The sequence below is a fragment of the Lissotriton helveticus genome, chromosome 6 (genome assembly GCF_964261635.1).
Source record: "Lissotriton helveticus chromosome 6, aLisHel1.1, whole genome shotgun sequence".
Lineage (NCBI taxonomy): Eukaryota > Metazoa > Chordata > Amphibia > Caudata > Salamandridae > Lissotriton > Lissotriton helveticus.
Window position 1 is genome coordinate 364128425 of NC_136067.1, and position 25351 is coordinate 364153775.

The 25351-nt window shown below is 47.7% G+C and overlaps 1 non-coding gene across 1 annotated transcript; it reads right to left on the reverse strand.

Annotated features, from left to right (window-relative positions):
- Nucleotides 1-19776: 19776 nt before the first annotated feature.
- Nucleotides 19777-19965, reverse strand: LOC144764348 (U2 spliceosomal RNA). The gene has a single exon (XR_013596508.1). It is a non-coding gene; the product is annotated as a U2 spliceosomal RNA (small nuclear RNA).
- Nucleotides 19966-25351: the final 5386 nt, after the last annotated feature.

Consider the following 25351-nt stretch of genomic DNA (forward strand, 5'->3'; position numbering starts at 1 on the left):
CTTTTAATTCTCGATGGAACCCTGCTGGATCTTTGTCGTGACAGGGAATTAACTTTTTCATCTCTAAGAGTTCCATCTTTGTGATAGGGGTGTAAACAAATACTCGTTCTAGATCACCACCCGTTGTCCTAACTGGGTGTACTTCTCGTAACGGATGTTGTCTATCTATGTAAAATGATTTATTTTCTGGAGGTGAGACATGAACAAAATGCGGATTCAGAAACGTTCTATATTTGTGGCGCTGTTCTAGAATGATACTAATTAAATCAGTACCTAGACCTCTCCATCTATACTGGAGTAACTCGTTCAGAACATCATGTAACGGACCTGGATCAGAATGCTGTCCCTCATACAATGTAATGAGGTGCTGGATCATATACATACCCACCAGTCGCTGCTCGGCTGGGGGCAGTTTCAGAAACATTTGTGCCACTATTTCGTCTGGAAAAGTGGCAGAATCAGTAGTCCATCGGACTGCTGATCGGGCTAATTCTTGTTCATGCATGGTACTAAGTTTACTATAACCGATTCGTGATTTCAGAATGTGATCGGTAGCTTGAAATACTTGCTCAAGAGAACCTTGTTCTAGTGCTGGAGAAGGAAAAACTTTCTTGTGTTCTAGGCGTGAATGTCGGTCGGGAAGTCTAGTTCTACCTACATACGCTATTCTGGAGGGATTCTCGTCGTCTACCTCTTCAGTAGAAGAGTTGTCTTCTTTCTCGTTTACTCGTGCTGCTTCTCGTTTCTCGTGTAACTTTATTATTTCCTTACGGATTTTCTTGTACATACTGTCTATACAGTTCTGTGTCTTGTGTCTTCCCTCGGCTATATGGTCACTCCACCTGGTCAGGACTTTCATTTCTTCCGGATCTTTATCCGGATAATCTTGTTCTCGTATTAAACAATTAATTAGAAACTTTAAAAGCATGAGCTGAATCTCGACTTTTCTTTGAGCCATGGCCTCGCCAATGCTTCCTGGATCTGCTCCTGTACGGATGAAACGATATATTCTGTCTAGATAACCTTTCATATTCGGTAGGGTGTCCAAATATTCGGTCACCCGTCTTACACGCAATGAATATAGGACCATATCATCATCGCCTGGGACTGGATCATAACGGCATTCGGTAAGAGCTCGCTTGATATCGGCAACTGACTGATGTTTGGGCGAACGCTGTAACGCTCGGGCATGTAGCTCGAGTAATGTCACACGTCTGTGTTGAGGCGGGGTTCCAGGAGGACTTCCCCCCGCGGCCCCTAGACTAGAAGCGTCGACCGGTACTGTACGTGCTGGGAGAGTGACTGATGTAGCGGGTACATGTACTGTAGGCTGGACCGGGGTACCGTAACAGGTGCTGCAACGGGTGCCCCGGTGGCTGGAGGAACAGGAATTACATTATTTACGGGAGCTGGCGGAACAGGATTTGCATATTCTGGGACTGTGTCGTCCAAATAGGACGAGAGAAAAATATCAGCTGCGGTTGGTTTGTGACGTAACTTAATCGGAACTAATGGCGGCGGAAAATTACATGGTGCTTCCGGGGTTGCTTTCGGCAAGCCCTCGGCAAGAAGAGGATACATACCCTTAATAAGGGCATTTCTCTGTCTGTCTGACTGTTCGGCTTTAACTCGTTCACCTACTTCAATTAATTCCTTTTCTTGGGCTCTTTCTGAGGATTCCCTACTTAATTCTGTCTTTCTGATTTCTTTTTCTGTTCTTCTGTGAGATTCTTTGCGCCATAACTCGATGGCATCTTTCTGGGACTGTCTGGATTTCTTTTTCCATAATGCTTCTTCTACTCGCATGATGCACTCGGTATCCCATGTACCTGACACGGGCCATCTATATTTCTCCTCTAATTCCTTGGTGTACTCCACCCATAAGTCTAGATATAATATGGCGCTTAAGCCATGCTTATGATACATAAAATGACCTGGACTGTCCCTAGGCGGGACAGGAACTGCTTCCTCGAGCAGACCTTTTCTGGTTTTTAACTGACGTAACCTCGAGAATAGAGGCATAGTTTAGGCTGGAGTCTGGACACAATACCATACACGATAAACACAATAATAACTGAAAAACAAATCACTCATACCACGACATTGAAAACACATGAAAATAACATTTAGAATAACAGTTCGAACAGAATATTACCTGGTATACTGAGAACAGAACACATGAATTTCTCGAGAACAGAACTTACTAGAATGACTAGATGTACTGCTAAAACAGCACGAAACTTACCGGTCCCATAAAGAGACACGTCAGGACCCGCGTCCACCTAGGTGAACACTTCGTGTTGGATCTGCGTACCCAAACCCACGGACCAGAGACAAATTAATTGACCCTGTCTAGATACTACCCCAGCAACGGTACTCACCGGGCAGCAAGAACGGAAGGCCTCGGACTGGACTGGACTGCTACGACGACGGACTACGAACTTCGGACTTCAGTTACAGGTGGGCCTCCGGATACCTCGGACCTTGGACTCTCGGCTTGGGCTCTGGTCGGGACTCGCCGCGTTCCTCACCGCCTCGTCTGGACGCTGGACCACAACCTCCGTCTCCTCCGTGGGCCTGAGGGATACTTGAAGCAGAAATATCTGCACGTGCACGGTATGGTTCCGTCACGGCTGCAGAGGATCAGGGGGCCTGCGTGGCTTCGCCGGCGCGTGGGGAAAGGGCAAGTCCCTATTCGGGCGCCATTATGTGGTAAATAAATAATTAATTACCGGTACTATTTTTCATATAATCAATAAAACAGGTAGCTCAATAAATAAGAGTCAGGATTCGAGGTATCTTGAGTCGTCAGGCTTTAATCAGACATAAAGGACAGGAACAGGACAGCCTGTACGGGAAGGGAATGAAGGCAGCTGCCGGGGGCAGGATCTGGGAATAATAGGGGCTGGGATAACTTTTAATATGGGTGCACAATATATATATACTTAAACAAAATACATTACATTCAATACAGTAGGCGTAGCAGTAGGCGTGACTCGTAGCAGTCGCGAAAGATAAGGGCAAAATGATGTAACAAGAAGGCGTGTACAGGGCGTATACATAGACATGTGATGTAAACGTAACAGAATATGTCATAAACGGGGCGGAAACATGGAGGGGGCTACCTGAGCAGCTGGGACCTCTAACCTAGTGGTGCGCGCAAACGGGCAATGACGTGTTACCAGGGAGAACTGGGGGCTATGACTTCTGCGCTAGAAGAGGAGACTAAAGTCTGGAGTGTCAGAGCGACATGTACCCAAGGCATATCTAGTATCTAGTGTTTAGAGTACATGTTGATAGAATCCAAAAGTTATCAGGGCAAAGGCTAATAGGCTCTAAGACTGGTGCATGCATAATTCTATATGTATTGCGTGTGCGAGGAATATTCTATGAATATTAATACAGTATTTCTCTTAGATGGAGACATAAAGGCTAGACCATGACGGAAACTATTGATGCGATTCAGTAGCTTAGGAATGCAGAGAAGGAGGGCTGGACTGATAACTAGAAACATAACATACTCTTGGCAGACTGGGAGGCAGAGCCAGGCCGGGCCGGGCACTGCGAGGCATGAAGTAAGCTAAGGGTCAGGGATACAGGTGGGGGCTGTATCGCTCCTCGGAGAGGGTTCAGGAGACAGGAGCTGAATCTGAGTCCGGGCCCTTTTGAGGCCTAGAAACGGGGACGATTCAATGAATTTAACGTGCACACTGTAAAATGTGGCAACGTAGGTTTACATAGGCCTAATATTCGTTGCTTTCATGACTACTGGAAACTGGCATACTAGAGATGGACACAACTGTAATTGCGTCTTTAATCGATCAGAGGGGAATACATGCATATCGATCATGCACATATAACAAAATATGGGGAACACGTAGGCACATACAACATGGCAAAATTTACTTTTCCACAAGCGGACACCGCCCCTTTGAGCCGTTCTGAGTGGCCCACCGAGGGTCCTGCTTAACGCCCCGCCCAACACGGAAGTAACGCGAAGTTTACTTCTCGGCGCCGCAGATCCAACAGAACACTCCACGGGGCATCCGGAGTAACGACCAAGTAGGTTTAAACTCCAGACGAGCAGAAGCCGCAAGTAAGTGCTGTCAACCATTGTCGGGCGCGGCGAACCACGCCGCAGACCATTCCTGTGCTGTACTTAATGCATCGAGTAAGGGCGGTGCACTAAATGTAACTCTGTCCGTATTTCCAAACGTTCCAGGTGACGGAAACTTGCTGTCTTGGACACTCCGATGCCCATGAAGCGATAGTTACCGCTTCAAATGTAAGCTGAGCCAAATACCACGCTCTGCATGTATCTAGGTTAAATGTGTAACCCGCTTGAGAAGCGGCACAATTGTTTAGCCGCCGATCACACTCTGTTATGCCTGAACGTACTAAACGCCGCAATATAGATGGCGATCACTCTCCCTCACACCCCCTCCCTCCCACCATCCTAGCTTTCCTGCTAGACCGCCATATCCACAAAATGTTGACTTATGCAACATATACCCACGCTCCGGTAGTTTACCGCTCGAGCACTTCAGTCTATCACTGTCAATAGACCACGGGTACGACCTGATCAATATAGGTGTTTCTTTGTCACCTTACCAGGGTGATTCCACTGAGCACCATAATTTTTAAGTGTGTACCCTTGTCTTTTGTCTCCCCCAGTATGTAATCCCAACCCTATACAACTTTTTCTCTTACAGGTTTTTCTCCTGACCTAGGAAAAAACATTTTTTTACACTAGACCCCTATTTATGGTCTTTAATTGAACGAGGGAAGGACGCACCTTAGCGTGTGCGGACCACCCCGTCCAATCACCACGGTCCTGACGAAAACCTATAATCTTTAAATGGTTGAAACATGTAGACCTAATTTTCATTAATCACAGAGCACACTTCGCTATTTTTAATATCTAACACACTTCTTTAGACACCGAAGCCTTCCTAATTAGGCACAGGTGCCACACTGCTTTTTATGAGGGTCCAAACACTCAAGAATAAAGTCATGTTGTGAGTAGATTTGGCCCCTTTTTAACACACATAATATTGTAACTCTTTGCACATATAAACAAAAAAACCAGCTCCACTGTAATCAGGTGTCGCAGCACACCCTATGGTCATTCGGCCTATGGGGTGGGACCCCAATGATGAAGCATGTCACCAACTAGGTTGGTGAGTGAGGGGTCTTCTTCAAGGACATGCATTGTCCTGTTACGGGTTGGGGCAAACTGTGCTAACCTGAGCTTCACGCTCTAGATACAGAAAATAATCTGTTTCTGTTTCTCCTCCTAGGGGATACTCCTCCATTGTTGTTACTATTAAATCTGGGGACCAGGAGTTCCCACCACACATAACTTGTGTAATCTCCCTCACTCTCTCCCTTGTTATACAACACCATCCACTACCTGTACTGTGTGCTCCTCCTGTCCTGGACTCAAAACCAAATGACATGAGTGCTCAGCAGACATAATTAATGTTGCTATATCACATCTCTTATGTTTCAGATCTTTTTGTAATAAGACTTTTTATTATTCTTAAATACATACTAAACAAAACTAAGGGCCTTTATGAATTAAGGCCATCGGCTTTCCAAGTTAAGACTGGACAAGTATGCAATAAGTAATAAAGCATATTAACCCCCCTCAGTTTTGATGCCATCATGCCCAGCCCATCAATGAACCACAATCGTGCATGAATACTGGTTCATGATTATTATACAACGCCCCATCGTTGGGCATGCACATTGACCATCAACTCCCATCCCCCCACCCCGGCCGATGGTGCAGTAGTGTACAATCTATGTGTTGCAAAATCACAACTGATGTGAGTCATGTACCAATGAGTCTTCGTACGCTCTATAGTCTTGTTCTCTATAACATCCTATGGTGCGGGTGCCTCTCACTGGGCTAGTCCCTCTCTATCCGAATGGAGCTACTCATGCATGTCCCACCCCCACTGAGGACACAGAACTGCTATTCTCCTCCCTGTCTATTACCCAGAGTCCCGCCACCAGGGCCTCCCATGCACGTGAAGCTTCAAGCACTTTTTCATGATGGGACCTTTGCGCCAGCTGCATTCTGATGGAGATCTCACTCCCCGGCCATTTGAGTATCGCTGCCTTCCACCTAACAAAGCTGGGGCCATCCGCTGCCTTCCAATGTGACGTATTTCCCTCTTGGCGGGAATGATGCCTAAATCCACCAACTTACTAGTCATGTCATTTGTTTATAGTGTGTGGGAACCAGTGCAGCAGGCACGTCCCCTTGTCCGTATCAATCTTCCGTCCAGTCACCTCGCAGAGCACCCCGGTCACCTCCTCCCAGTACGTGCCCAGCCATGGGCAATCCCAGAGCCCGTGGTTGAGGTCAGCTCCCTCAGCTCGCCATCGGGGCCATATCGCCGTTTAGGATTGGAAAGATTGATGATTTTTAGCTGGTGTGAGGTATGCCCTATGTGACACAGAGAAATCGATCATCTGAAAGCTAGCATTCCTAGTACCCTTCCACACCCTTCAAACGATCGGTGAGCAGGCCGTCTACGGGATGTCCCTCCCAAGGTCCTCCGCCCATTGCTCCCTCAATCTTTGTTGCGGGGTAAGCCCATCCCCTGATGTCCGTTTAGAGAGGCTGGTAATTGCCTTGTATGTGCCTGCTGCCATCACCACATTTTGACATACTCTGCTCAGCGGGAGTTCCTAAAGACCAGCACCCAAATGTATTTTATGAGCGGCACTCAAGGCTGCGTGCATCAGAAAGTGGCCTTGCGGGAGGCCAAAGGCTTCTTGCTGCACACTGTAGGGAAGCAGTGCTCCGTCTGCGTACAAGTTACCCACCATCTGCAGGCACAGTTCCTCTCACTCTGCCAGACCAGACCAATCACACCCACGTTGCAGTGTTGTTTACATGCCCAGTGGTATCTTGGGTGCATGAGGCCTCAGCACTCCAATCCTGCTAATAGAATTGTTCCCAACAGTAGCGAAGGCAATTATCCGCCATGGATAAATCAGCGATCCTGAGTCTCTGCAGCAGTATCACAAATGACAACACATGTTGCAGTACATTAGGCGCTGTCTCCCTCTCCGGCCCTCTGACCTCCAGCGATATCGCCGGAGTGAGGGTCTGGTACTGCGCATTAGGATAGTATAACTTGAAGTCTGGAGTAGCCAGGCCTCCCTCCGCCAGCAGCCTCATCTGCATCTCCAATGCTACTCGACGCCCACCCGCACCACAAATAAAGCCTCCCCCCGCTGGCAAGCATTGTCATCAATAAAACAAAACACCATACATAATAATGCCAATTTGACCAATAGGCGCACCAGCAGGCCATGTCCCCCAACCAAACAAATCACAAACCCCAAACAACCCACACCCCCACTGACCCTCCCAGCCCCACAAGAACAGGCACCAACACTGTGAATTGCATCCAAACTGGCACAAATGCACTCCTAATTTTAAATCAAGGCAAACCTGCCATTACCATCCAATGGAGGTTGGATAGGGCCTAGGTCACAATCTACTACTAATCAAATAAACACAACATCCAATGCTGCCCCCACATTTCCCCGAATCATCCTGCCTCCCAGGACCTCCCTGAGCCCATCACCGTTCCACGCCTGCACTACACCCCCATTTGCTGGCAAAACAGGCACTCACCGCCCCCCATGTGATTCATCTCTGCCATCTTCAAACCACTAATACCAACACGTCAACATTATTACTCAAAACCAAAGTGCCATCTCTACAGACCCTCCAATAGCTACTTATCCAACAATCCGTCAGCTGTCCCAGGGGTGAACAATGGCAGTGCCTGGTTGTCTGATACAGAGGATCCACCCTCCGAGTGTTCCTTTCCACTCCCATGCCAAAACTCTGCCGACACAGTATTTTGCTATTTCCCAGAGATCGCCACCACCGCAGCCAGGGCTGCCTTGCGTTCCATGGCAGTGTGCGAAGCCAATGGTTTCCGCAGGCCGCACCTGCCTCAATGTAGTCGTTGCGATCCGCAAGGCTGCGAGTCGCAGACCAGCTCATGCGCCTCCCCCTCCTGACCATCCTTTCCTGCTTAATGAGACTCCAACCATTCCCAGGCCTCCTCGGGTGTATCATGAATGTGGGTTTTACCGTCCAACACTATGCGTTAATTGGCTAGCAAAAATTGAGAATATTGAATCCCTTCCACATGCTGTTCTTTCTTCCCAGCTTGGGAGGACATACGATGCTGCTGCGTGGCAAACGAGTAGTCTGGAGAGAGAGTGACGTTGCTGTTGTCCACTTGGAAGGGGCCATGGCAGCAGCCTTTCCGGAGAAGCAGGTTGCGATCTTGAAAGTGCTTCAACCGCGACACCTACGGTCTTGGAGCTGGGCCCTGTGCCGGCGGTCTGGCCGGGACATGATGCGCCCGTTCCAAAGTGTAAAAATTGAAAGTCCCTCAGGGGCCACAACAGACCAGAGCCAAGTCTCAATATACACCTCTATGTCCGGGCCCTCAATTTAATCAGGCAGGCCCAGCATGCGGATTTATTTGCGCTTGTTTCAGCCTTCCGCGTCCTCAGCTCGCCGCTCCATTACTGAGAGACGGTCCAAGAGCCCTTCCATTGATGCAGGTGGTGCCGTCTGCGCTGTGCCAACCTCCTGAAGTGTAGCTTCCAACTGTTTTAGTGAGTCTGCAATTCTTGAATGGTCTGCACGCAGTAGGACTAATCCAGTCGCAACTTGTGCAATGTCCTGCTGAAGAGCAGTGCGTTTTTCCGTGATGGCCACCAGGATCTTGTCAAATTGCTGTAGAATACCGGCATTCTGCAGCAATTCCGGTTCAATCCAGTCTTCCACCGGTAGGGATTCTGCGTCCGACGGCGGTGGGTCCCCCTCCTTCCGACCTCGGGGCTTGCCCATGGTTGCAGCTGGCGATGTACTCCAATCCTGTGCCCCCGTCTACTCACACCCACTGTGCAGTCCTGTTAGGCTGCACCTCCCGTGCGTCTTATTGAGCCATCCCGGCCTCCTCACGAGCAAGGTCACTCTGCACTGGCCCCTACACTTGCGTCCACAGCTGTGAGGCCCACTCCGCAGCTCTACCACCGATACTCCCTCGCTCAGTGGGCATTTCCGGGTGTGCACACATCCTCTTTGATGTGCAGATTGCAGCATCCCGCCACCACTGGGAGGTCTAACTTCCTCAAGGAACTTCCCACACCTCTATCCGTGGCCGTCGCTGGCTCTGCATCCTTTGCGCCCCTTTGCAATTCGCACTCAGTCCACGCACAAATCAACAAAGCAGTCCAGTGCCATCACCAGCCTATCCCTCCCTCAATCCACAATGCGTTCACACAGCTCCAATTTTGCTGGAGGTGGGGGTAGGGTCTGCAGCTTCTCGAGGGTCCGGCACCCTCCAAACTGCGCCGCTTTAACTCAGTTACGTTGGCTTAGGGGGGGCTCCCACCCAGGCACAAGTCTACAGCCCAGCTCGCTTTGCCCTACAAGAAGTCCAAACCCCACCTGCTCAGCCTCCACAGCCATGATCTGCACTTTCAGGGTAGGGGCCGTCAGTAGCAGGCTTCAGATGCGACCCACTGCACTCACCGGGGGAGGCTCAGCAAACTTCACGGGGCATATCACATGGAGGGCCGAGCGGTGTCGTCCACAGTGGGCTTGCTCCGCTCTTTAGGGTAACCGCCAGCCGCTCCCTTCACCAGCGCACCCCCAGCTCGTGGCCAGCCGCACCAGTCACCTCAGGCCCTGCCCGTATCTCTGCCGTGCGGGGGGTCAAGTCACTGTCAGTGCGGGAGGGTGTATCTCGGAGCCCCCGTCCTCTTTCGTTGCCCTCCTTGCTGGGGCTGCGCGATCAAGGCGCCACAGTCAGCAGTCGCAGAGCTGTGATCCACATAAGGGCACACCTGTATTTACAGAGGCCGGAGTGGCTGCACACATAGCCCAGGGTGTGTGTGCTCCAATTTTCGCTATCGAGGCGCCGTTCCTGCTGTCGGACGCATCACACTGCCCCCCCCACCCTGTCATGTGAGGGTGCCAGCGCTCCCCAGGCAGCCGGGAGCAGAGCCACAGGTCCGCACTCCTATATTAGCGGCGTCACAGCTGGGCACAGCCATTACGGAGACTTTGCCCCGGCGCCATATGAATGTGGGTGGCAGCTGGTACTCCCGCTCCATCACGCAGTTAGTGTGGCCCCCACTCGCTCCTCTCTGGGCAAGTCTCGGTGCCCCACCGCGCCAGGCGGCCCCCCGTTCCTGTGGCTCTAGTTGTGGAGTCAGGAGGCATCAATCCTAGGATTACTATGGGGGATTAGGCGCGGAGGTCAGCGCTCACACAGCCTTCCCCATCGGCACAGACACCACGCACCAGTTGCCGTATCACATTTCGGACATTAGGCTGACCACCGCCATCACCACACTGCACACTGATCCACAATGCAGGCAACACCTTTGAGTTGGCATTATGCACAGCTCGGGCCATCACCTTGGCACCTGTCTACGCACAGTCCGGGCCAGTTCTTAAGAAACATACAAGTCATACACACCATCAGAGCATTGGGTACACAGCCAATGAACTGCAGAGCAGGGCTGCCACGTTTGTACATGTATGTCAGCATTGGTGAAATGGAGACAAGTAAACTTTATATGGTGGACACAGCAACAATTTATTTATTTATTTATGAGTTTATATAGCGCTTGAATCACTCCCACAGGAGTATCTCTGCGCTTTTTTGACCAGAAATCAGCAACACATTGATAATGCGGGAATGAACTAGACTTCATTTTTAAAAAGAACGGTTTTTAAAAGTTTACGGAATGTCAGATGTTCTTTACATTGTCTTAATGCCAGAGGTAACTTGTTCCACAGCTTAGGGCCAGTAGTAGACAAGGCTCTCCCTCCGTGTCTTACTTTTTTTATGTGAGGGATCACAAGAAGGAGATTATTACTAGATCTAAGGGATCGTACTGGCACATAAGGAGTGAATTTCCGTTCTAGATAAATTGGTCCCTGTGTATTCAGACATTTGTGGATCAGACAGCATATTTTAAATTTGACCCTCTGTCGGATTGGAAGCCAATGTAAGCGATTCAGGAGGGGTTTGGAAGCCGTTCTCGGAGGGGCATTCAGAACCAGGCGAGCCGCCGTGTTCTGGATCACCTGTAGTTTATCCAACACTCCCTCATTGGCTGATAGCAACAAACCGTTACAATAGTCAATCCGGCTGAGGATCAACGCTTGTACAAGCGTTTTCCTTACTGATTCAGGTAGAAGTGGAAAGACCTTACGGAGGAGTCCAATGGTGTGGAAGCAGATCCCCGATATATAGTTGGTATGCTGTTTAAATGACAGGTCATGATCAAACCTGACTCCCAGATTCTTCACAACCTGTTTGGGTTCAGGGACTGCTCCAAGCTCTGACGGCCACCATTCGGGAGTCCAGAGTATTTTAGCCTCTCCAAATAGCATGATCTCCGTTTTGGTGACATTGCATTGGAGATAGTTGGTGGCGAGGTGAGGGTTTTAAAGGGAAAGAGGAGCTGTGTATCATCTGCGTATGATATGGGGATAAAGCCATATCTACGCAGAACTCCTGCCAGGGGTGCCACGTAGATATTAAAAAGAGTAGGGCTCAAGCATGAGCCCTGTGGCACCCCTTTAGCAATCTCTATTTCCACCGAGCGATATGCACCCATGGTGACTCTCTGGGTGCGATCAGTCAGGAAACTCTTTAGCCAGTCAAGAGCTTTGTTCTGAATGCCAGCGTTCGACAACCGTTGCGTCAGGATGGTATGGGACACGGTGTCGAACGCTCCTGATAGATCTAATAGAACCAAGATGACTGAGAAGCCCTTGTCCTGGTAGGCATGGAGATCATCAGTAACAGACAAAAGAGTAGATTCTGTACTGTATTTGGGGCGGAATCCCGATTGGGATTCATCCAAGGCCTTTACCAGTTCCACATGTGCAGATAAATGATGGTTAACATGCTTTTCTATGATTTTTCCCACAAAAGGTAGCAGGGAGATGGGCCTAAGATTCGTCAAGTCAGACCACGGTAGGGCTGTGTTCTTCCTTATGGGTCTGACAAGAGCCCTTTTCCATTCTTTGGGGACAGCCCCTGAGATAAGTGAAATATTTACTAGTTCACTGATCGTTGGACACAAATGTTTATCAAGTGTGGGCATTAGTTTGGCAGGGATAGTATCTTCTGGACTCCCGCTTTTAATTAGTTTTACAAGATCAGATGTTTCTTGCAAAGATATGGGAGGGAAAACGTCCAGCGAATGTACAACAGGTATGCATTCTGTAGGATCAGGGAAGGATTCTGTATTGGTCAATGGGGCGTGATTTGTCAAAATTATTTTTTCATAAATTTTATCGATCTTATTAGTGAAAAAACATGAAATGTCTTCGCACAACTGTTGAGATGTAATGTCAGGGGCTTCACATGCTTGGGGTTTCACAAAAGTCTGTAAAATTTGAAAAAGAACTCTTGAAGAGTTTCCAGCCAGACATGACACACTTGATTACGGTCACACAACTGGCTAGAGACCTGTCCTTCCGCAAGCTGATTATTCTACACATTAGCTTCCATGATTCTGTATGCAACACCATACACAAGGGACACAAGGCGACGTGAGATGCACTTGCAAAGACGTTGCTTGTTAATGATTCCACCCCTGTAATCCTCAATGCTGTACCTGGAGGCTAGGGGTTTACAAGTTTGGATCATGTGTGACAAGGAGGGATGGTTTAGCAATGTCTTCGAGACTTGATTGCACATGCAAAATGTGATAGAGCGCCATGCAAAGATGTTGAGGATGTGTATCCACACTCAACATCATTGATTGAAATTACACAGCATGTGTCCTGAGTTGTAACAGCAGTGGGCCACGATCTCACATGACTTACTTGGCTGTAGGTATTCATTTATCTACATTGAGGAACACTTTGCAGAAAGTTCCTCATCCCAGATTATCTGTACATACACTTAGTAGGATTTGGGAATACAGGGGTACCATTATTGTGTGACGTGCTCATGGTGCAGCACGTGAAGCAAATTGGACATTGCTCACACACAACAAGCACTTCACTTCCAGGTGGCATTCTTCACTGACCTGACTACCATGGAATTGTTTTTGCTCGTGCCCATTTCCATGGTCCTACCAACATAGTAACACTTTTCCCATGCCATGTCTACTTGTAACACCATGCATGACCAATCAAACAGTGGCCCACGGGCAGTGGGATGACTCATGACAAGCACATTTTTTGGCGGTTTACATGATTGTGAAAGCATGTTGGTTCCAGACATTGACATTGCCTACAGACGACTATACTCCTGCTTCACATTGTCACACAATGAGTTGGCACCATGGTTCACTGACAATGCCAGGGCAGCTATGATGTCTACAAAAAAATCAATAATACATGTACTCACAGTAGGTACTGCCAATGGTGCAAACACTGACATTGCCATGTGAGAAGGGTGGTTTCAAGTTCCATACATTTGTATGTCTACTACCTTTGTGGCCAAACACAGTATGCATACAACTGGGTATGACCACATGCCTTTCCGCCTCATGTTGCCGTAGTAGACAGGGATGCAGGTCCTACCCCACTATTGAGCGTACTTACACATGTGAACAGTCATACACAAAAAACAGGTATGAAGACAATACACACCACTATAGCAGCGTGTCACGCAATAGCTACGCGGAATAAAGTAACATTATATGCACCTGCACTCCCCCTGCCATGTCACGCAGCACTGTCCGTTACACAGGAGTAGGGTCCTTTGCGGTCTCTCCGTGAGGTTAGCATTGTGCAGATGGGGGACTTATATCCTGAAGGGCACTACATGACAGACATTGACTTAGGCTATATCCATACGCCCTCTCCACATTTTCACTATTCCTGCTTTTGCCTACAGCGGACTATACATGATCAATACCCAGACTCCCCCTCAAAACCACCAACACTACAGGCCCTGCAGTTGCTCCTTGTCTTTCCCTCAATGAAGTAATTAATTTCCTACCTTTAGAAGGCGGTGCAGGAGGATATGGGCAGGGGGACAGACAAAGGCTTACACAAATGGAATACCGTATTGTATCAGCCTGTATCTGAGGAGGAGTGGGTGAACGTCAATCTAACAAATTTGTAGAGCGCACTACTCACCCGTTAGGGTCTCAAGGCGCTGGGAGGAGGTGGAGCCACTACTGCCCCAAGAGCCAAGTCTTGAGTAGTTTCCTGAAGGAGAGAAGGTCCTGTGCCAGCCGTAGGTGGTTGGGGAGGGAGTTCAATGTCTTGGCTGCCAGGTAGGAGAAGCATCTTCCTCCAGCGGTGGCTCAGCAATGGGTTTCTCCAGGAGGGCGCTGAGCTCAGCATGTTTCCAGCTCTCCGGATGGTGGCGGATGCGAGGGAGCTGTTAATGATGTCCCGGAGTTGGGGTGCGATGATGGAGTAGGCTTTGTTAAAGATGTGTTGTGGACAGGGGTCGGTTGGCGAGCCGGAGTGGATGGTGTTTATCATGCGGGTGGTGTCTTCTGAGCTGACCGAGGTCCAGGTGCAGAGGGTGGTGGGGGGTGGCGCAGGTTCGGTGGTTTGCTGCGTTGTCTGTGTGCTGATGCTGTTGTGTATGTCGGCGATCTTGCAGTGGAAGAACGAGGCAAGTGAGGCGCAGAGGTCTTGCGAGGGTGTGATGTCGTTGTTGCAGGCGTAGTGGTATGAGACCTCTTTGACGATGCTGAAGAGTTCCTTGTTGTTGTGGGTGTTGTTGTCTAGTAGTTCTCTGACTGTTGTCCTTTTGGTGTTTGGGATAAGCTGGTGTTGTTCGCGGACGGCGTTCTTGAGGGCTGTCATGTTTCCTGTTGACTGGTCATGGCGCCAGGCTTTCTCGAGGGTGCTGCAGGTTATCTTTGGATTCGGATTTTGTAGTACAACGAGGATTTGTTGCTGCCAGGTCTGCTGGGAGGATACTTCAGCAGTGCAAGCTCATTTGCTAAGTTGTTGAGCCACTGTGTGAGGTTTGGGGCAGCTTCGTTGGGGTCTGTCGTGTTGGTGGGAGGGTTCTAGCTAAGGGAGGTGGTGAGCTGGTCAGCAGTGATCTTGCTCCAGCTTCTATGGGGTACCTGTTGCAGGGGGTGGTGAGTCGTGGTTCTCCTGAAGTAGAAGTGGAAGCAGCTGTGATCTGTCCAGTGTAGTACGGTGGAGTGGCTGAAGGAGATGTGCTTGTTGGAGGAGAAGACGGGGTCAAGCGTGTGGCCGGCATAGTGGGTGGGGGTGTTCACCAGTTGCTTGAGTCCGAGGTTGGCGAGGTTGTCCAGCAGGGTGGTGGTGGTGTTTTTGTCATTGTTGTTCTCCAGGTGGAAGTTGAGGTTCCCAAGGAGGTTGTAGTCTGAGGCTGTTTGGCCCTGCGAGCTGAAAAAGTCTGCGATGGGTTTGCTGAATTGTGTGCGTGGTCACAGGGGTCTGTAGATGTGAGTGCCTCTTAGGGTGGTGTTGGGGCCATCCAGAATGGCTATGGCGATGTGGGGGGCAGAGGAGCCATTCAGCCAGTTTTATGTGAGCATGGCAACATCTGGTGATGTTGTGTCGAGGAGGTTCCAGAGTTCAACAGTGTGCCTGTGGACAGAGCGAATGTTGAGCAGGATGCACTTGAGGTGATTGTTGCTGGGGCCTGGCCGGGCGGATGCGGTGCTGGTCCGGAGGCAGGTGAACTTGCAGGGTTGGCAGGTGAAGGGTCCGTGTGTGCATTTTGGGCTGGCTTGGTGGCAGGTGGTGTTCCAGTTGGCGTTGAGTGCGTGGAGGGTGGCGGCATCGTAGTTCAGACCGGTGGCCTTGTGTCTTTGAGGGCCAGGGGTCCTGGCGCTGGGCACCGTCCATGCGCAGATGGGCACAGATGGGCTTACCTTTGTTGCGCCTTCGGCACAACAGCGGTGCGTCCGCTGCACAACAGCAATGGAGCAATAGTGTATGAAAATTAATACCACTCAACACTCACACGGGGTACAAAATGAGAAGGGATGAGGGCAGGCACACAGGGACCCAGAAGGCAAGCGGCACAGGCACTCAAGGGGGGCCATGCAGCAATGACACAGGTGAATCAGCGTCGATCTGAGGAAGGGTCAAAGCTGGAAGAGCGGACAGGGCAGACAGAGCTGCAGCAGTGGGTAACCGACCTATCCAAGGGTCAAGGGTCGCTGTCTCCACTGCGCAGCAGCTGCAAAATAAGGGGAGGAGGGGTCAGCTGGGAGGCGGGAGGCGTGAGGCAAGTACAGCCAATGGGATCCAGGGTGCAGTGCGGCACGGGTGTCAGCATGGGGAACGACAAGCCCGGAGGCGCTAGCACCGGCAAAGTGTTCCATCTGACGAACTACCTCACCCCCAATGTCAACTTTCTGATCATTAATTTACTAACTGGGCACCAAACATGCCACCCACCCATGAAGCTCCATAGATTGAGTCTCAGGGGAAATGATCATTGCAAGTGCTGTGAACAATCCGGGACAGTCTTTATTACTTTGTCCTGGGGCTGTATTCCTGGTCATTTATACTGGGAGGTAGTATTGAGATACTTGCACACCAAAATGGGTTAGCAGTTTCCGTGTACACCTCTGTTTGATTACTTCATCATACTCTGCACAATAAGGGGACAGTGGCCAGGTTGGTCAGATTTGCTCTCAGACTGGATATACGCCACATCTTATTTACATGGGATAGTAGTGCGTAGCCAGGTATGGAGTGCTGGCTGGAAGACTTGGATTACTGTAGGGACCCTGTCAACTTATGCTGAAGAACTGGCAAGGATGTCTAAACCCAAGTACAACTGGGGTCCACTGCTGAGTTTTCTTTCTCCTCCATCACCTGTAAGTGTCACCAAACATTCTTACACAAGTCATACTTTCCATAGTTAATTGTAAACCGTGGTTGATGCGACACCTATATCATAAAGCAAGAAATAATATGAGGTATGAACCTTTTGTTTTTGTGCATGCCCGTGCTGTATTATCCACTGACGTCTCTTGTTTTTCAAGTATGTACTGCCGTAGATTGCAGTATTACTGTGTTATGTTGTGAATAGGTAAATTAAAAATGTAATGAGGGAACAGTCCTGTATCAGCTCCATATTTGAGGGTCAGTCTCCATATACCTAGAGGTGTACCAGGTAGTCTGCTTCTGCCTCACATGTGCCGGCGTACTCCATGCAGCCTTAGCAATTATGCACACATTGTAGTGTGCTACTGGGTCACTGACGGTAAGTGACATGCAGCAGTACGACACTAGCACACTAAATGGCAACATGTCAGTCTCTCCTGTGGTATTCATCATGCCTGTCCAGCACAGGACATGCACAGTGGGAGTTGTGTTGCAAGTTTGCTTGTGAGTGATGTTTCTCCGTCACACATGCATGTTTCACACACCTTGCAACTTTGGGGAGGGGGACAAGGATGTACAACTTGCATTGATTTTGGTCTATGTATCTGGCTACAGTGACCACAGTTCATGGTGTCAATGTGTCTGGTGTGGGCTGATGTTTTTGGACATCTTGGGGCAGATTTACAAGCCCCTTGCGTCTCATTTACAACGCCGTTGCGTCACTTTTGTGCAGGGGTACTTACAACGTGACGCATCTGGGAGATGCGTAACATTGTAATGCCCTGCACCACATCTAGGCGTTCCTGTGCAGGGGGGGCCTTCCGCCGCTGGGACACCTCCTAAAAGTGGCGGAGTGAAATCTACAAGATTTCACTCTGTCACTTTTAGGCCCATGCTGCGTCAAAACCCTGCGCCTGGCTGAAGCAGGTGTAAGGATTGACGCAGCATTAACTAGATGGGACCCCCAGAGCATTGCTGGAGCTGCGTAGCGCTTGTGACGCAATTCCAGCTATGCATCACTTTTACGGCACAGATGCGTCACACATCTGTGCCGTTTTTGCACCATGGTGCACCGCATTGTAAATGGCGCCCATCCATGACGTCGGAGCTGTGGCGCGCAATAACTGGCGCATCCCTGCTGATTAGCAGGAATGCGCCAGTTATTGTAAATGTGCCCCCTTGTATGTGATATGGTGATATTGATATTGGTACATTTCTGTTATGCATGTATGTGCTGTAGATGGAAGTGGTATGTTGGATTACTACTTACCAACTAGGACTGCATTCCCATATGTTCCATCCTGGAAGCGCTGGTTGATGACTGACTGCTGGGAAATATACGAATCATGCACACTCCATGGGAACTTTGCGATGACATTTGTGAACATTCCACGGTGGTCCACTATTGCATGCACATTCATTGAGTGAGTGTGCTTTCGGTTTCTATATATGTGTGCACTGTCCGCAGGTGGCACTAATCGGATATGTGTGCAGTCTATTGCACCCAGTACTTGTGGAAACCCAGCTATGGCATGGAAACCCTGCTTGACCAGGAGCTGTTCACGCACAGTATTGGGGAAGTGTAGTTCCTGAGGTATCAGGCTGATTATGCCATCCAACACAATTGGAAGGAATCTTGAAAAGGCTGCCTGTGAGACTCCACCCACTCTGAATGTTGTGGGTTGAAATGTCCCTGAGGCCAGGAAATGCAGCACAGCCAGTAGCTTTGTTTGCGGGGGATATTGGTTATCCGCTGGGTTGCTGGTGTGAGCCTGTGGCCAATGTGGTTCAGTATATACTCAATAGATGTCCGTTTGAGCCTGTAGTGGGCTATGAAATCCTGGGGTTGTAGATCTCCAAGGACAAGTCGTGTGCGCATTGGCCGCCGTCGTCTTTGCCGCTGCCTTGGTGGTGGTCCAGGAGGCGGTGGTGGGGGCTGTGGCCTTTGTGGAACTCCAAGCTGTATGATTACTGCCTCCATGGCGTCTGCAGGTCCTCAGCTTTGTGGTGGGGCTGGGCTGGCCTATGCCTCCTTATATTTGGTTTTTTTATCTCCAGTTTGGCTGTTTTAGAACTGGTTTTAGCAGTTCTTATTTATCTCCAGCTTAGGGCCCCTAGCGGGAATTTTTCACCCGCTAAGCATGTCCAGGCATTAGTTGTTAATAATGCGATATCGTTTTAGCGACTTTTTTGGTGAAATTTAGCGAGGGTACGCCTACTTCGCATATCATTAGCGATATTTATCGCTTCCGTGTTTCGCGATAATTTTTCCTGTTGCTAACGCGTGGAAACTGTCGCTAACAGTAGTTAGCGGCAGCTTGATCATAGGGCGATAGTTTTATCGCCGCATTAGCAGGAAAAATTCCTGCTAAAACGGCGATGAGGCCCTTGGTAATATGCCCCTCTGTATTTTTCTTCTTGCTCAGAGAAGCCAAGGGCAGTGTCCACTTCTCTGCCAGCCTGCCTGCCTCCCTCCCCCCCTCCCTCCCTCCATCCCCCCCTCCCTCCCTCCATCCATCCATCCTACTGACTTGCTAGGAACCTTCTTCCATTCGTTCCCCAGTTAAATGGATCCAAAACCAATGAAACTTTGCTGCTGGAAAAACAGTATTTTTCCACCGTTTGTCTCTTGTCAAAGTGCAGCGTCTGGATGGAGAAGAGGAAAAAAAAGAAAGATTTTTTATTTATTTTTTAAACGCGAAAAAATAAATAAATAAATAACGCACAGCCGGGTGCCGCAAAGCGGCAAATAAGTCAAATAAATACATAAATAAGGCAAGACACGGTGACCAGTCTGCTTTTATTCACACGCAAACACAATAGCGACACTTTACATGGTTTGGTAGGGAAGCGCTACTTTCGTTTTCTCGTCTATTTTTCAACAGCATTGTTTTGCCCGGGTGGGGAAGTGCACCATTCCTGGAGGTACTGCAATACCAGGTTGATGTGTGGAGTGGACAGAGCAAGCTCCCATTCCATCTCCCTGTTCCAAAAATCAATTTAATATATGGTCCCCAGATAGAGGACGTATCAGATATTAAACTGATAAGAACAGTTTATTTTTGTTTCCAAAACCTTTATTGAATAGATAAACGCACAGGTACAGAAAAATACCATTTAAAAGACCAAAGTTACATCAAGTGGTCCATAAGAGTTATATACAGATATGATGAGTAAATCTGGATGAAGGCACAGATACAGAAATATATAACTTTTAAAATACCAAATTTACATTAAGTGGTCTATAGGAAATACATACAGATATGATGATGAAAACTTTGTACACTACAGGCAGATACATTTGGTGCGTTTATAAATGCCAATCCTGTTACAGCCCGGTGGCAAGGCAGACAAACAAAAACAAGCGTATAAACAAGTTATTTAATCATAACTGTCCAGTTTTCTAGGTCACCCAACCCTCCCAGTTCTTATTTTGCCACAAGGTGTTGGCGTCGTCAATCCCTAAGGTGGCTCGATCAACAGAAACATAGGTCATAACTTTATCCAAAAAAAGATTTCTGCATATTTTGGAGTCCATGTCCTTATGGAGAAAAAGAAACAGGTTCCTGGCATCCCATTAAGCCTCTTTGGCACAGTTCAACAGTCTCCAGGCAGTGGGAGGGCGCCGTGCAGAAATGTCCTGTCCATACAAAAGGGCATTGAAAATCAAGGCAGCAATGCCGGCAATGTTTGAAAGAAAAGGCCGCAACAAAACCCAAAATTTCGTCGCATAAAGACAACCCAACAGGAGATGGAAAATGGTTTCGTCGTGGCCGCGTCTGGGGCGTGGACAACAAGCTTTGGGGGCCAAACCTCTCCGATGTTGAAAAACTTTTACAGGAAGGCATCCATGTGCGGCCATCCAAGCCAGGTCACGCTGACTGTGGGTAATGTCCCTGTGACCCACCATTTACCAGACTCGCACCGACTGAGCCTCAGTTAGAACACCCAACAGGATCGGTTGCTCAGTTTTCCGAAGTTCGTTCTTCAGCCTGGTGGGGTGAATACAGATGTCCCTATCAAAAGTTTCTGTGTCCAAGGTCTGCAAAAAGGAACAAAGGTCTTTATAAAATGGTGGTGCATCGTGGGCCAAGGGAAAACAATTGGAAGGGGAAAAAAGTCCAAAACGCCGTAGCCGTGCTCCTAGAAAATACTTGGTAAATAAGGCAGGAACAGATTTCAGATTATCAGCAGTGCGTGATACAACATAACATAATAATTTGGACAACAAAAACGTTTTAAGGTCAGGTAAACTTTTACCCCCATTCCTCCACTGTCGACAAACTTTATCTCTGCTAAGTTTCTCCATGCGAGAGTTCCATAAAAAGGTAAAAAACATTTCCTGAATTTTCTGGAAAGTGCGCTATTTGGGAGGAAAAACCATAGCAAGGTACAACAATAACGGAAATAAAACAGCTTTAATAACCAAAACTTTGCCTTCAAGCGTCAGCTTGTGCAAGGACCATAGGGAAAGCTTTTTTAATAATTTCACCTGAAGTTCAGCCCAATTTCACTCCTCAAACCCACGAACCCCAAAGTAGACTCCCAGGATTTGAACAGGTTCCGAAGTAACGAGGACTGGTAAATTCACCAGTCGATCCCAGTGCCCTGTAGTAAAACAAACACTTTTACCCATGTTAGGACTCAAACCAGAATGTGACTGAAAAAGAGAGGCCTGTAACAGTGTCCTGCGGACAGAGGCAGCATTGGTACACAACACCGTGACGTTATCCATGTATGCCACAATTTTGTGCTGAATCCCCGAACCCCCAGGAACAAAAACCCCTTTAATGACTTTGTCTTGCCGCAGTTTACACAGAAAAGGCTCTAATGCACAAACGAAAAGGATGGGTGACATAGGACACACCTGACGGACCCCGGAAAGAATAGGAAAAGGAGCAGAAAAAAACCTGTTAATATTAACTTTGCTGGTAGCACCATTGTAAAGAGCATGTATCTTTTGAAGAAACGCAGGTGGAACTTTCATGCGTTTAAAAAATAAAAAAAGAAAATCATGGGACACTGTATCAAAGGCCTTGTGGAAATCGAGGCTGAGAACACCCAAAGGGAGAGTGCGTTCTGTATGATACCAGAGGGTATCCCGCAAGGTAACTAGACTATCCACAATTGTACGCCCGCGAGTAGCACAAGCTTGATCCGGGCGTACACATGTATGCATGACAGTTGGCAAGCGACGTGCCTACACTTTTGCCATCAATTTATCATCTACATTTAGGAGGGTAATGGGCCTCCAATTGCCCAGCGATGTTTCATCCCCTTTCTTGAATATCAGAGAAAGTACCCCAATAGAGAAATCTGTGGAAAAAAAGGTTATTGGCAAACCCAGCATTTATCATAGCCATATAATCAATACATATCAGACCCCAAAACTTTCTATAGAACTCCCAAGTGAGCCCATCGAGCCCTGGGCCAGACCTCCTAGGGGCGGACTGAAGTGCAACTAGAAAATCCTCACCATCAAATGGTTGGTCCAAGTGAGCGACTTGGGCCTAATCGAGACCACCCTCCAGGCCTGAACAATATTCTTCAAGGTCTGCATCGGTAAACAAGTGTTGTGGCAAAGCATACAAATTGAAATAAAAATCAAATGCGATTCGCTGGCATCGGTCTACACCTTGTACAACAGTCCCATTTTCCTCACGCAAATGCGTCAGGAGTTTTTGAGCAGATTTAGCCTTTTTGAAGAAAAAAGATGTACATTTCTCATTTTCTTGGTAATATTTGACCCGAGAATGAAAGATCGTGTCTCTACGTATCAACCAATTATTCATCGCAAGTGTGAGCAACCGGACCTCATTTTTGACATCCTTGCCTGCTTCCCCCAACTGATGTAGAAGAATAAGGCGGCAATGCAATTTTGGAAAGCAGCCCAAGCAGCCCTACGCTTGAGCCGTCCTTGTTCCTGAAAGAAAAGCCTACTTTTATGTTTAACCCAACAACACCATTTGTAAATATCTGGAAACCTACTTTTTTTGAACGGCCCGTGCACCATAACATTGAGCATATGATTTGCAAATTTTATAATCCAATAAGAGGTCATTGTTCAGTTTCCAACAACCATAACCTCGTTGAGTTGTACCAGGAATGGTGATACCTATAGCCAACACTTTATGATCTGAGAAAGGCACCCTCATAAGACCACAGCTAATTGCGTGCAAGGACTTGGAGGCAAACACAAAATCCAGGCGGGAGCGGGAGTTCCCATGAGCCGCCTCCCAAGTGAAACCTTACCCGGGCGGATGATACTTCCGGTAGGTGTCATAAAAATCTAAATCGTGAAGAAGGGACAACTAAAGTTTCGAGGTGAGATCTAAAGTATAGCCGACCTGTGCACCCTGCCTATCCTTCATATGTAAAATGCAGTTGAAATCGCCAACAAGGAGCGTCTGTGTAGCACCTGCAAGAAAGGGTTTTAACACATGGAACAATTGCTCCCTCTCAGGCTTAGTAGCTGGAGCGTAAACAATACATAACCTGAAAGGAAGACCATCCATTAGAACTGATAACAGCATAGCACGCCCAGGCCAGAGGACCTTTTCCTCCGTGACTTGCCAATGCTTATTCCTAAAAAGGACTATCGTTTTTGTTTGCGCCTCCGGACCAAGCTGAGGGTCTGTAAGGCCAGTAGCGCTGAAAAAAAAAATATTTTAGCTGATGAGAGATATAACCTTCTTGCAAACAAATGACATCATAAGTGGTTTGACCAAAATAATCCAAAACCAGACGTCTACTTAAGTCGGTCCCCATACCCCGCACATTGCAGGAGGCAAGGGAAAGAGCCATGATACATAAAAGTAAGACAAGTGCCATAATGACATACAGTTCAAGATGCCACCCCTGAAACATCCCCTTCACACAAAGTCTGGACCTCAGTACCCTGGAGAGTGGATGCCGAGAACAAAGCCTCCAAATCTGGTGTACCTTCTAGGTCCAGTGCCGGACTATCAGTGATGTCCAGCACCTGGGCAACCTCCTGAAAAGCCTCCTCTGAGTCAGAGAGGCAAAGTAAGGGGTCATACCGCCCCCCCCTGAAAAACGATCCAGAGAGGAAACACGCTTTTGCTTGGAGCGTGTGGAAGGAATGGAGTCTTTCACTTGCTGTTAAGCATGGGATTTCCGCTTATTTGTGCTCCATCCACTATGTTCCATGGGTGACGTCTGTTCCTTGGCCACAACCGGTGGGGTCACATTCAACCCAAGAGATGCAACGGTCTTCTTCACCAATTTCACCATACGCAGTGGTTTAGGAGGCGGGGGTACTGTGGGAGGACCAACAGAAGGAATAGTTTCAGGCAAAAATACTCATGTATACTAAACGTTTAAGATATTGGCGTCACTTAATGACAATCAAGACCCCATGAAGGTTATGCTTAGTTTAATAGACTAAAAAAGAACTGCCATAATTAAAAACACTAAATCTTAATCTAAAAACATGAAATAACTAGAAATAAAGGCCGAAGAGCCCGCATTAAGCAAAACCACATCATATTAAAAACAGTTTTTGTAGAAGCGATGTGGAGGTAAATATAGGATCGCTTTATTAGACAGCGAGGACACTGTGAAGAAATATATCGCCATACCCACAGAGAATAACAAACGTTCTTTACTCAATTCCCTTTAAGTATTAGAACGCTGATGTTGGGACAATTGAGAAATTCCCGAAAATAAGCGTAAACAGAAGTGACAAAACTTTCGAATAAGAGGAATGACAGATTGAAAACACTCTAAATTCAATACTGGTAAGCACGAGTAATAGTGATACATAGAAATAAAGGTGGAAATAATGTAACAGCAATACTTGAAAAATGTATGTATTGTCTTTTCATAATAAAGGTGCCAATACGTATTTCTAAAAACAAGAAAGACGTGCCCATATGATGTCAAGAATACTGAAAAGAGTATAGTGAAAAGGGTGGAATAGAAACACACCATAATTTTATCCAGTAAGTACAATGCATAAAAAGAGTGAGATGCACATGAAGGATGAGAACAAGAGGTAAATAAACATATTGTCTGTCTTCCTTCAACATAGAACAAAGAAAATCATACTAGTTGGAACTGGCCTTCGATTAATCAACGGGGCAAAAGGTGAACATACTTAAGGTATGCGAAAAAAACAGTACCATACACTGTGTATGAATGAAGGTGAATCGGAGTATGAAAGATGATACTTCTATATAAATGTCTCGTATTTGGAACATAAAAATAGCACAGGGAAAATGTTGAGTAGTACGACAATAGACCAATGCCAGAAATAAAGATTTCAGTATGCAAAATGAGAGATGGTTATGGAAAATTTATAATTGCACTCATAAATACTGTCGCTGGAATAGTATAGTCGCACACAGTAGAAATTGTCGGAAGGTGGTTTATTAATCCTCCAACACCAATGGAACAAATGGTTTTAACATGTTTTTTTAACTTGTGTAAACGTATGCCAATGATGGGTAGTGACAT